The sequence below is a fragment of the Canis lupus genome, chromosome 14 (assembly GCF_003254725.2).
Source record: "Canis lupus dingo isolate Sandy chromosome 14, ASM325472v2, whole genome shotgun sequence".
Taxonomy (NCBI): domain Eukaryota; kingdom Metazoa; phylum Chordata; class Mammalia; order Carnivora; family Canidae; genus Canis; species Canis lupus.
The window spans coordinates 23644429-23657856 of record NC_064256.1 but is presented as its reverse complement, the minus strand read 5'-3'; the positions used below and the strand labels follow the sequence as shown (position 1 = coordinate 23657856).

The following is a 13428-nucleotide window of genomic DNA, read 5'->3' as shown; positions in this document are numbered from 1 at the left end:
ATAATTCTAAATGGAATTTCTGTCACTCTCTGAATAGTCAACTATATCTCAAATGGTCTGTGCACTGAATAATCATTCACTTATATTTAAATTCATTTAGTTGTTTGATAATAGCAATTTGTTCTATTTTACATGTGTGAAAATGGACTGGTTTCCTTTGCTTTATTGCAATGCTTTCTTCTTGTTAGGCCAGTCTCATCTGCTTAAGTTTCTACCAGACCCCAGAGATGAGGGAAAGAGAGAGGGTATCAGGACAGACTTATTTCTTACCCTCAGTTTCAGACACATAGAAAATCCTCAGTTGGGTTTCTAATGGTTTTCTTAGGGCTCCCAGTTACATCTAGAACCGTGTGAAGTCTCATTTGTTAAAGACCCAAAGAAGTGGCATCTACCAGAGCCAAAGAGAAAGGCATTTATCATTTCTCCAACCAGGACTTGTCTAAGGGAAGATGCCTTCCAAGGCACTGCTGACCACAGTGAGTAGCACCCACAGGCAACCTTCAAGAAATTCCTTACTGAAGAGATAATAATTACCAAGCCAGTTGTGCCCATTTGACAACACAAAAGTAGTTTATGATGTTTTGTGTGTGCACGAGAACAGAATTGGTACTTGTTTTAGGAGCCAGAGCACAGTTTAGCTGGGTTCTCTCCACAAAGTTGCAATCAAGGTATTAACTGGGTATGTTCCTTCCTGAAGTTCAGGGTCCTCTGCTAAGCTTACTTGGTTGTTGGCAGAATTTAGTTCCTTATAGTTGTGGGACTGTATGTTCCCTACCAGAGAACTCTCTTCAAAACCAGGTCACATCATAGGAACTTGCTTCCTCTACTCTAGCAGGAGAGTCTCTCACCCTAGAGAAGGCCCAGACCCTCTTTCAGGGCCTTTCATCTGATTAAGTCTGGCCCAGGCTTGTCACAATATAATGTAACTTAATCATGGGAGTGACATCTCAACACCTCTGGCTTATTTGCTGGTTAGAAGCAAATGACAGGTCCCAAAACACACAAAGGGAAGGTATTACACAAGGCTTGTGCACCAGGAAATGGAGAACCTTTGGGAGTCACCATCACATCATCTGTCTACCACATAACTGTTTAAATTAATGACAAGTTTTGTTGTGAGTATAAACTTAATCTGTTTTCGTTAAAAATCCAACCATTATATTACAAAATAGGTACGCAAAGTTTCTAGCAACTGGCTAGAAGTCAGAGACATAACACAGAAATCTTGCATTCTGATAGGCTTGACAAAATGTTTTATATTCTATTTTACATTGCACATTGCTGTAAGTAAATTAATAGCTAACAATGACCAGGCCAGTAGATTCAGCAGAGGAAATGTTCTAAACCCAATATACCACTGTTTCAAAAGTTGATGGAAAACATACACAAACCAGGACTGGAAGAATCAAAGATTCATTTACATGAAACCAGGAGGTATTCTTAGTATGGGCCAGAGCTGAGGGGAGGGGGTTATGTTTATATGATCTCCTTAATGTCCTCATCTATGAAGCCCTTCCAAACGCCCTGGGCAGCTTTTGGATCACTTTGCTTTAGGACTACTTCTGACAGATGCTTGGCCAAAGTGACCAAAAAAATGTAGCTAAAGAAATTAGATGCTAAAACCAAAGCAAAATCCTAGAAGATTATGACAACTTATAGGCATGGAATTTTTTCCCAGAAATATAGAGGTCACTGCAGATAGCCTTTCTAGTACATACATGATGCTAATATTGATGTCTCATCACTGCCCTATAGATTTTGATGTGGAGGACTTCTGATTATCTCATTCATTTTAAAAGCTCACCAATTAAAAAAAAAAATAAAAAATAAAAAATAAAAAAAATAAAAAATAAAAAATAAAAAAAATAAAAATAAAAAAATAAAAGCTCACCAATTAAGTCCAAAGCCCTGTCCAGTCAGGATGAGTGCTTCCCTCCTCCATATACTTCTATAGTTTTGTATGTAACACTAAAGTAGTCTATCACTATACTCCATTCTTACCAAATTAATAAAATACATATGAATCAAAATATAAATTCCTCAAGGTATGTTAGGGTCTAAGTCTTGAGAAAACATCCCAGCCTTAATTTCCTTCCTTCTTTATCTTCTTCAACTATTCCAAGGAATTCAAATTACATTTATCAGGGAAGACCAGAGATAGCATTTTTACATAATGATTTAATAAAAGTGGTATTGACTGAAAAAAAATTAGACTACAGACCTATTTCATTAACCCAGGCCACTAAGAATACAAAAAGGTTGGGGGAGGGATCCCTGGGTGGCGCAGCGGTTTGGCGTCTGCCTTTGGCCCAGGGCGCGATCCTGGAGACCCGGGATCGAATCCCACATCGGGCTCCCGGTGCATGGAGCCTGCTTCTCCCTCTGCCTCTCTCTCTCTGTCTCTCTCTCTCTCTCTCTCTGTGACTATCATAAATAAATTTAAGAAAAAAAAAAAAAAGGTGGGGGGAAGGCCCTGAAACCTGTAGCTATGAGAGGTCAAAACAATTTCTAATCATGTGAGCTTAGAATTTGCTTACTCCATACTAAATACATATCATTTAGAAGATTAATTTATGCCATAGATTTCATGCATTAGCCAAGAAGAAGGAAATGGCAATAATTCCACCATATGGAGAAGAATTGCCATAAGATGGGCAATTTATTCAACAAATGTTGGTAGAGCACCTACTAGATGCCAGGCACTATTCTATACCATGGAAAAATAAAGATAAACCAGGCAGACAAAGTGCTTGATATCATGGAGATATCTTGGGGTTGTGGAGGGCAGGAAGTAAACAATAAACCAATTAACAAGATAATTACAGATCGATTTTGGCAACTATTAAGGAAAAAAATAATAAAGGTACAGGAATAGAGTACAATTAGATGTTTATGAGGGTAAGGTAGTCAGGGAAGTTTCCTCAGAAGAGGCAATGTTTTAATAGAGACCTCAGTTGGAAAGGACAGAACTAAACAGAGGTCTGGAGAAAAATGTACCAGGCTTTGGTATAAGCAGGTTCTAAAACTGGAAGGCAGAGGAAAGACTCATGGTCTGAATAGTGAGAAGGCAGGAGTCGTAAGCAGCCAGTGTGAAGAGAGAGGCAAGAAACAAGATAACACAGAGCCTTAGAAATTCATGGTTCTGTGTTGAGTCTGGGTAATAAGAAACAATAGGAGTTTTAGTTATTATATTTTAAAAGTTCAAATATAGCATTATGCACTTAGACTAAGTTCTTCACACATATAAACTCATTTAATCATTTAAACAAGCCTATAAGATAAATGCTTTATTATTCCTATTTTTTGGATAAGGAAACTAAGAGCCAGAGAGATTTCATCATTATCATCACATGGGCCTGTTTATAACAGAACCAGAACTGTAACTAGGACAGACTATTTTAAGGTTTTATTTATTTATTCATGAGAGACACAGGGAGAGAGAGGCAGAGACATAGGCAGAGGGAGAAGCAGGCTCCCTCAAAGAGCCTGATGTGGGACTGGATCCCATGACACTGGGACCACGCCCTGAACTGATTTATTTTTCAAGTTCACTTTGGTTGCAATGTGGAGGAACAAATATAAGAGGGCAAGAATAGTCCAGGCCAGAGATGATGGACCTTAGATTTAGGGATGACAGTGCAGCACCTGAGAACATGGTGTCTTAGTCTATCCAGGACGCCACAACAAACAACAAAGTAACTACGTTTACTTCTATATAGTGAAGCCTATAGCAGCAGAGAGATTATCAACAAAATAAGAAATCAGAATTATGTGACCCATAAACTAAGAAAAAAAATTTTATTTAACAAAAATTTTATTAACCCTTTAGAAGGCACATTTGAACTGGGACTCGAAGAAGGACAAAGAAAAGTATATTCTGGGCAGAGGGAAATTATGTGCAAAAGTTCTCAGACAGAAGAGACTTTAAAAAACACCAGTGCTGGGACGCCTGGGTGGCTCAGCAGTTGAGCGCCTGCCTTAGGCTCAGGGTGTGATCCTAGAGTCTCAGGATCCAGTCCCACGTCATCAGACTCCCTGCGTGGAGCCTACTTCTCTCTCTGCCTGTATTTCTGCCTCTGTCTCTCTGTGTCTTTCATGAATAAGTAAATAAAATATTAAAAAAAAAAAAAAACACCAGTGCAGATAGGGCTGCATGAGTGAGGTGAGGAGGCCCTTGGAAGATTTTAAGCAGGAAGATAGCATCATAGAATTCACTCAAGCAGCCAGTTAACAATGGTATATTGAACATCTGTGTGACAGGCACTACTACCAGGTGCTGGCACATGCATACCTTACAATTTGGGAAGCAGTAACAGGCCATCCTCTATACCACTGTTGTGTGCTCCATAATTCATCCTCTCCCTAGACTATACAGAGGAACATGAATGAGAAAGCAATATTTTAAAAGTACCACTGTTGAGTCTATCAAATTCACTGTAACTCCTAAGTGCTAAGAAAATCACCTAATCTGGGGGTACAGTTGGCTGAGGATCTGACTCTTGGTTTCAGCTCAAGTCATGATCTCAGAGTCTTGGGATGGAACTCTGAGTTGGGCTCTGTGCTCAGTGGGGAGTTTTCATGAAATTCCCCTTCCCTCCCATGCTCACTCTCTCTCTCTAAAATAATAAATAAATAAATCTTTGAAAAAAAAAAAAGAAAAGAACCTAATCTGGTTCATTACCATAGAATCTGCTGAATTAAGGCTCACTGACTCAATGTACTAAAGAATAAATGCTGGTAAGGCCAACTGTAGCTCTAAATAATAGAGACTATAAATGATTCCAGCTTAAAATAGTAAGAGTTTCTAAAGCAAATATTTTTTTACAGTCTCTTATAAATAATTCAGATTTCTGTTTGAACCACCTGTCAGTGTTCCTGGAAAAACTAAACTCAATGCACACACTCCTATGACTCTATTTCCTGTTCCATAAGCCACAGTGGATAAGGATCCAGAGGACAGAGAGGCTCTCTCCACATTTTCTCTCACTGGATCCACGTTCTTGTCCACAAACAACCCAGAAACTATAGATGGCAGTTAAGGAAGAAGGAGCTGAAGAGGAGGCATTGGATAGGGAGGGGCTCACTCTTCCAGAGTTGAGACAGTCTGGCACATGGCAAAGAACTATATTTCAGGAAAATTCTTTAAGATGTGCTGAGATTCAGGTTTCTCATCTTATATCATGGGGGAAAAAAAACCAGCAAGAGACAAATTAATAAAGATGATTATTGCAAATAATGCTAAATGTCTGGAAAAAAAGAAAAACAGAGCACTATGACAGAGACTGAGAAGGGGGGAATTCTGAAGAAGCCAAGTAACCTGGAGCAGGACTCAGCCCAAGGTGGTGTCACTGCACAAAAGGAATAGTGGAATTCTACACATCATAAGTCATGGCTATTCAATGGGGCAGGAAGAGGGAGCATAAGCATCCCCTAAAAGTATATTTGCTCATTCATTCTTTCCTGAATAGAAACTAAGAGTCGATGGGGAGGAAGAGAGCTAGGATTCAGAAGGCAGGGAAAGGCTGTCACCCCCATCAGGGGCAAACCAGGAAATACTAACAAAATGGAAATCAAGACTTGCCCTGACACTGTCCATATTTACAAAAAAGAGCCCAAACCCAGGCTAGTGTGTCTCCAGGTTCTATGCCAGAAACTTCAGTTGGTTGAAGGGTGTGGCTTTGTTTCTGAATCCCTGCTGCTCCAACAGAGGCTGACAAAAAAAATGAACTGAATAAGTGAGGGAATAAATAAGCTAATGTTTAAGTGTTGCTAAAAAACAAGGCAATGGGACCAACATGGAGTTGTTTATGCTACTTCTTGTCACCAAACCAAGATTTAACTTTCTTACGGTTGGGACGCCTGAGTGGCTCAGTGGTTGAGCATCCGCCTTCGGCTCAGGGCATGATCCCGGAGTCCTGGGATCGAGTTCTGAGTCAGGCTCCCTGCATGGAGCCTGCTTTTCCTCCCTCTCTGCCTCTCTCTATGTCTCTCATGAATAAACAAACAAAATCTTAAAAAAAAAAAAAAACTTCCTTACAGTTTAAGCTTTCCCAAAAATTCAATTTTACACCAGTCCATCAGGAATCACCTGATCAGCCTTGGTCAAATAATCTGTCTAACGGGTTTTGCCATTCCCTAAAGGAAAGTGATTTGCAATAACCAACGTGGCATAAATTCCTTGTTCCCATTCCCTCTACCTGTAAAAGTTGTTCATTCTGCACAGCTCCTTGGAGCTCCTTTCCCTCTGCTAGATTGGAAGCTGACTGATTTGAATCAGTTTTTGCTCAAATAAACTCTTAAAATTTGTAACACGCTCCAGCTTATCTTTCAGGGTCATATGAGGGGAAATAAAGGAGACCCCCACCGGCTCCAGGAGCAATCATGGTGCCTCTTGGGCTCCCTGTGGGCCTTGCCAACTTGCTGCCTCTGGAGGTCCTGGCTGAGCCCCTCTAGGACCCTATCTCTGCAGCATCCATGTCAGGAGCTTTCAAACTGAGCATTTCTTTTCCCAGACCGGGTCCAAAACCCAGCTGGAGTGTCAGTCTGCATTGAACTTAGAAACTGGACATACCTGGGGATGTGTTTTGGGTCCAGCTAGGAAACCAGTCCAGGGACACCGGGTCTGACGTGGAAACCAGATCAGGTCCAGGAACAGACTGGGTCTGACTTGGAAACTGGACCAGGTCCAGCGATGGCCTGAATCTGCCTTGGAAACTGGACGTCAGACTGGATCAACTTAAACTGGGTCCAGTATGAAGCCTCAAGTGAATAATAAAATGTTAAGGCTGTAAAAGCAGGAGAACCTCAATGAAGATCATCTTGAAATTCAGTGGCCACCATAGAGAACTTTAAACCCAGATAAACTTACCCATTTTGAGGTGCTATAGAGCTAACAAGGGCTAAACCAAGCACTCACAGGAAAAGGCCAAGGCAAGATTGTTTCTCCTCCTCTACAGTTTCTGATGACTGGGAGGAGACCCGCGGGAACACTCCACTTGCTCCACAGCTGTCAGGGAAAGGGCCAGAGCTAGAAGATCACAGTCCCCACCTGGCAGCGCTCCTGGGTCTCTGAGGCACCCAATTGCCTGATCGAGAGAGGAACCGGCAATTTCAGGTCCTTCTTTTCCAAATCTAGGTTGGCAGGCCAAAAACAAACAAACAAACAAAAATCAGGATTACAACTTTGAATTGTGACTGTGAATTTGCTCTAAAGTGCCCACTGGGGGATCCCTGGGTGGCGCAGCGGTTTGGCGCCTGCCTTTGGCCCAGGGCGCGATCCTGGAGACCCGGGATCGAATCCCACGTCGGGCTCCCGGTGCATGGAGCCTGCTTCTCCCTCTGCCTGTGTCTCTGCCTCCCTCTCTCTCTCTCTCTATGTGACTATCATAAATAAAAAAAAAAAAATAAAAAAAATAAAGTGCCCACTGGTTGTTGATCCTCTGTCCCGGGACAGCCATTACCTCCTTATTTGCCTCATTTTGTGTCCTGAGAACTTGGCTTATCAGCAGCCATCAAGTCCGGAGCTCCAAAAATAAGGCTAGGCAGACAGGTTGCACCCCATTTGCAACTAGCTACAGCTGACACGGTGTGGATAGCACTCTACTTGCTTCTAGGGTCCTGCTGCCTGTTGCCTGCTCTCAGTGGAATTGAGTTTTGGGTTTGTTGCTGTTGTTTGTTTTCTCCTTGCTTATCTTTGGTGGTGGCTCTGGATCTTGAAAGGATATTATATTTTGTACCCCTTTTGGTGACAGCTTTTGCCTCCATGAGGTTGTTCAGTACTGCCAGGAATAGTTATTGTTTGTCCTGGCTGAAACCTGACAATCACTTAAAATAGTTTTTTGCACAGATAAACTCTTAAAACTTTAATATGCCCCAGTTTGTTTTTTAACAGCTCACACTAAGACCGGCAATTGTACGACAGCAGCAGCATCCGCTTCAGAAGGGTAGCTCCAGGGCCAGAGGAGATGAAAGCTCTGTTTATAGTATTGCATTTAAAAGAAAAAGATTATCAAATAATCCTTCACTGAAAAGCATGTTGTTTATTCACTATTTGAAAAGAAACCTCATAATACAAAAAATAAACTAGAGAGAACAAATCTGAACAAGAAGATTCCCAATTAGACCTTGGAGCATTTTCTCCTGGAAAAAGCAGCCATTTTTAAAAACTCTGGGAAACTTGGAGGCGTCATTAGCATATCTGGCCACCAGATGTCACCATTGGTTTAAGCAAATGTGCTCTGTCTCATTCTAGGCCAATGCATGGTTTTGGATTTGGGGGACCTTATGGCAACTCACCTGAACAGTTGATGAAACCGAGGGACTCCAGTTAGTTCCTAGCTATTTTATGGAGGAATTAGAACTCTGTCTAGCATCTTCAAATTCCCTTTCTAGTGCTTTCTCTGTTCTATGATCATTATTAAAAAGAAAAAAAAAATGAAACCAGCTCTATGATGCCCTTTACACTAGGAAGAATTATATCAAAGCCATTGTCATTGTCACAGGCTCAAATCTGAGTAATAGTGTTTCTCACCTTTACCTTTAAATTTTTTTTTAATTTATTTATTCATGAGAGACACAGAGAGAGGGGCAGAAGCAGGCTCCCAGTGGGGAGCCTATGCAGGACTCAATCCCAGGACCCTGGGATCATGACATGAGCCAAAAGCAGATGCTCAACCACTGAGCCAGCCAGATACCCTTTTCCCTTTTTTAAAACTCTGAACTCTCAGGCATTGGCAGTTGGAACAGATCTTCACAAAGAGAAAAGAAGTAGCAGGCAGCCAGGGTGGCTCAGCGGTTTAGTGCCGTCTTGAGCCCAGGGCCTGATCCTGGAGACCAGGGATTGAGTCCCACGTTGGGCTCCCCACCATGGAGCCTCCTTCTCCCTCTGCCTGTGTCTCTGCCTCTCTCTGTGCATGTGTGCCTGTCGTGGATAGATGGGTGGAATCTTAAAAAAAAAAAAAAATCTTTCTTAAAAAAAAAGTAGGGAAGAACTTGCCAATCAGAATCCAACTGAAACTTACTCTCTTTAGGCAGATGATATTTAAACAGTAGTCCCTAAGAAGACAGTTCATATTTCTGAAATTGACAAATGATTTTTTCAATGTATGTGTGTGCCCAGGATTACTTTGTTAGTGTTTCTCTATTTTTATTAATATAAAGATTAGTGTTAATATCTTTTGTTGCTAATCCTCTGGCTGCTGACTTCCCAGATAGTCTATCATTTACACAAATCTATTTTCTCTTCAATAAGACTCCTTCTGCATCCTCACCTTCATTCAAATATTCCAAAACCAATTCCCTTAAATTCCTACCTCCTCCATTCTCACAACTGCTACTGCCTTCTCAGGGAGAAAACATTTGATAGATTTCTATTTCCTAATGATACTGCAAAGGTACTTCGGAAGTTCCTCACTACATAAAAACCATCAGTATTAGTTTTCCCACTACAAACGTAAATATCAAAGAAACAATACATGGTAAGAGCAAAGACCAATGGGGAAAGCAAGGAAGTGTGTGTGCCTGAGATTGGAAGGAAGACAATCCCAAGTAGGAATTTACTCCTGGCTTGTTCTTATTAAATCACATGATTCTGGTATTGTGTTTTTTATAGCTCCATGATTTTGTTTTTTATTTGGCAAACAGAATTAAAATCGCTATTCAAACAAAATGACAAGAAATTGTGTGAGCTGAGATGAACAAAAATGCACAGTTGATTTATTTAAGTTCCACGAATAATAGTCAATGAGTTTGAATAAAATGTGCCGCTAAAAACAGGACATTAAAGATAATTTAAATATATTCAGTGCAGTCATTCATTCCAGTTTCATGCACGTTAAGTAGCTTTTTATCTCTAAGGTGCCATCAGCGGGACTCTCAAACATTCAAAATACCAGCATTATATCATTAACACATTTCTGGTCAATGAGTTGAGTAATGTAGAACTTATGAAAATATGTATTGCCATTCTCTTTCAAATGAGCTGCATATTACATCCATTAACATAACTATATTGATCTAATTTCCTTATTTTCAGTAGAGTGCAGTTTGGAAATATAAAATTGACAAATGAGAGCCAAATGAGGAAAGGGGGCTTACACAAAAGATCATAAATTATAAAACCTCAATAAGGAATATCCTAGATAATTGCCATAATGTAGAAGGGTTAATAGTATGCATTTAGTGTTTTTAAAAAAGAAAATCTTACATGTTTTAACCATTCTATTTCAGCCAGACTGTATCTGTTGGCAGTGGATTATTTAATCTCTGTTTCAGAGAGCGAGTGTGAATTCACCTAAGTGTCTAGGTTATTTATCACATGGACTGTGGGGGGATCACATGAGAGCCTAGATGGGCACTTGGATCCTACTCCCAGAGATGCTTGCTTTAACTGGCCCAGGATGTGGCCCAATCAGAGATTTAAAAGCTTCCCAGATGATTCTAATGTGCAGACTAGGTTGACAGTCACTGTACCAAATTTCACATTTTATAAAATGGATATTAACACACTTACTGTTATTTTCAGTGTCATTTAATAAAGAGTTTAATTGCAAGTTAGCTTTAAAATGTGCTTGGGGAAATCTTTCAAATTACTGCAAAAGGTGACCACAAACCAAACATTCTTTACAACCAAGAGAAGAATATGAAATTAGATGAACCTTCATGCATCTCTCAATCAATGACTCCATTACAAAATTTCCAAAAGCCAATTCTTTGGAACTTCCAAAGAACATTTTTGATGCTACCGAAAAAAGGTCAAACCCAAAAAATCTAATATCAAATAATTTGGTCTTAAACACACTTTTTTTTTTCCTACAGGGGTTCCTAGAGTTGATAATGGTAATAGATTGTAAATCTTCAAGAAGGACAGAATTCCTTGTCCTGTGTAAGCCTTCAGTAAGTGTGTTCATCGATTGAAAGAATCATGGGCCTAAAAATTCATGGAACACACTTCAGGAAATGTGATCCAGGAATGTCTTTTAAAACAATAATAAAAAAATAAAAATAAAAAAAATAAAAAATAAAAAAATAAAACTATAATAATTAAGACCCAGAACCAAAAATGTTATCCAAAGATTTCACTGTGCAGTCTGATAACACCGCTTGCTTAACATTCTCCTTTGGATATATTATTATATTGCCTTCAAATATTTGGAAGTGTTCTACTGGATGGCCAGCATAGGGATAAAGACTACAAACTCAGAAGTAAAATTTATGTTCACACCAGCATTTTTTACTTAATCTCTCTTGTGCCTCAGTATCTTCACCTGTAAAGTGGGAAAAATGTATCACTCCTACCTCAGGATATGTAGTGCTTAAGAAACTTAGGTTATTGACACTCTTTTACAATAACAAGAGAGACATTTAAAAGTAAGGGGCCAGGGCTAGGTGGCTCAGTCGGCTAGGCATCAAACTCTTGATTTCAGCTCAGGTCTTGATCTCAGCTCAGATCCTGATCTCAGGGTCAGGTGTTCAAGCTCTGTACTGGGAGCCTACTTAAAAAAATAAGTAAAAGAAAGGAGCCAAACTATCATAAAAAGAATTTCAAAGGAAATTTTTTTTAAGATTTTATTCATTTATTCATGAGAGACACAGAGAGAGAGAGGCAGAAATATAGGCAGAGGGAGGAGCAGGCTCCTGATATGGGACTCGATCCTGGACCCCAGGATCATGCCCTCAGTCAAAGGCAGATGCTCAACAGCTGAGCCATCCAGATGTCCCTCAAAGGAAATTTTTTAAGAATCTATCCTATGACTTCTGAACCCTCTGACCTACTTTGGGAATATGAAAGAATTGAAATAAGAAAGGAGAAGGAATATTTGTAAAGGGAACACTCTTAAAAGAGCTGTAGCCTTGTTAATGGTCTACACTACCCAACTCTACTGAGGATTCAGAAGTATCCACTTGGCCATCCTGAGTGGGCACATCCCTGCACTTTGAGGACCCCAGGCCTGCCATCTGCTTTCTGCTTAGAGGATCTGGAGGATCAGAGATGACTAACTGCTCTGGAGGCAGATCCATCTGCATTCCCAGAGTTCTTCAGGGCATAGAACAGTAGGGTGTTTCCTGTGGACCAGAGGCAGCTGATGAGAGTCTGGCCCAGTGGGGTCCTCGAGGGGCAGCAGAAAGAAGCTGCAGGTCAAACCAAATTCCTAGGAATTTCCACTTGCTTTAGGAGCAAGTGGCCTCCAGAATTCTAAATGGTCTGCCAGTCAGCAACATGGGAACTGCAAGAAAGAGATCCCTAGCACCTAGAAAGACTCCATAGAAGTACCTCATGAGGAAAGGATCGATCGGCTTTAAACCCAAAGACCCAAAATGGCTGAATGAAGATTAACGAGGGCCTCTTTCTAGGGCAGACTCACAGGGAAAACAGGCCCAGGCTGGACCAAAGATTGTCTGTTAAATCAAGGACAGAGCTTGGTTAATATCCTGGGCTCCAAAATCTAATTATTGAATTGAGCCTGGTTCGTGACCTTAATTGACAGTAGGGTGATCTATTACTTAAGCATGAGCAGAAAAGTCATGGGGTCTGGAGAAATTTTCATCCAAGGGCGCCCAATGATTACTGAATGAATTTTAAAGGGGCAGCAAAGACAAAAATAAAGACCATTTGATGATATACCATGAATCCTGCAACACATGCATAATATGTGCATGTTTTTAAATAGAATGCTTCAGGAGCACCTGGCTGGCTCAGTCAACAGAGTGCAGCCATTGAACTCAGGGTTGGGAGTTTGGGCTCCACATAGGGTGTGGAGATTACTTAAAGAAAAAAATCTTTACCAATAAAAAATAAATTAAAAAAAAAATGAAAAAAAAAATCTTTAAAAATAAATCCATAGGATTTTCATAAATTCCCATGAAATAAAGAATGATAATACTCTCAATTTTATATCCATGCTACTCAAGGTGTAGTCTGTGAACCAGCAGCAGCAACACTGGCAGCTTTTTAGAAATTCAGAATCTCAAGCTTCACCCCAGACCTGTTAAATCAGAACCTGCATTTTAACAACGTCCCCAGGGGATTCATATGCCTGTTAAAGATATAAAAGCATTGCCTTGTACCACTCAGCTGTCCATAAGAAAGTCTTTGTGATATTTGAATATCTACTAATTGTGACATAACCATTCCATTGAAGTCATCATAAAGGACTCAAAATACCAAAAAATATGTTATAGCACTTTGGCATTTTCAAAGCTCTTTTTATTCCTGTAATACAGTTAACTGGTTGACTTTTAATCTGATTCGGGTATTTCACCTGTTACCTCATACACTTAGTACACATGAAAGTGGTTGCGCAAGTGACAAGAAAACCTATCTCTAACACCTGGTGTTCCTAGGCCACCTTCCAATACCAAAGAAAGATTAGATATATCAGCATCTGTTATTGAGTAATACACTCACATTAGCTTATCCTACCAATATGG

The 13428-nt window shown here is 40.1% G+C and overlaps 1 protein-coding gene across 1 annotated transcript in view; it reads right to left on the bottom strand.

Annotated features, from left to right (window-relative positions):
• NXPH1 (neurexophilin 1) overlaps positions 1 to 13428 on the bottom strand; it is a 433900-nt gene that overhangs the window by 390627 nt on the left and 29845 nt on the right. Inside the window, exons 8-11 of the mRNA XM_049093635.1 lie at positions 6917 to 7131; positions 6572 to 6785; positions 5619 to 5710; positions 4292 to 4367 (exon numbers count right to left, since the gene is read on the bottom strand). The gene's annotated coding sequence lies outside the window, so the exon portion shown is untranslated. The remainder of the gene's footprint in view (positions 1 to 4291; positions 4368 to 5618; positions 5711 to 6571; positions 6786 to 6916; positions 7132 to 13428) is intronic.